Raw genomic sequence first — 443 nt, 5'->3', positions numbered from 1 at the left:
AAGAGAAGAGAAGAGAAGAGAAGAGAAGAGAAGAGAAGAGAAGAGAAAAGAAAAAAGAAAAGAAATGTTTGTAAACCACACAGCCTAAAAGGGGCACTCTTCTGGAACATGGAAATGAGTCTCAAAAATCATTAGTCCTTAATTTAAACTTGAACTTGGCCCTATGAGATGGCTCGGAAGCTCAAGGCGCTTTCCTCCAAACCTGATTGTTGGAGTTGAATCTGCAGAACACACATAGTGCAGGGAAAGAGCTATCATCTACAAGTTGTCTTCTGCCCTGCACAAATGCACATGGCACATGCATGTGCATCCTGTGCAACTCTCTCAAATGAATAATTCAATGCAAAAACATATTTCTAAAAGAGCACTTTGAGGGAGGGATCCTGACACCAATACTGCATATTCAATAACCCTGAAGGAAGTAATAAGATAATTGGGAAATA

The sequence above is a fragment of the Grammomys surdaster genome, unplaced genomic scaffold, assembly GCF_004785775.1.
Source record: "Grammomys surdaster isolate TR1022 unplaced genomic scaffold, NIH_TR_1.0 67, whole genome shotgun sequence".
Lineage (NCBI taxonomy): Eukaryota > Metazoa > Chordata > Mammalia > Rodentia > Muridae > Grammomys > Grammomys surdaster.
Note: the sequence above shows the minus strand (reverse complement) of the source record.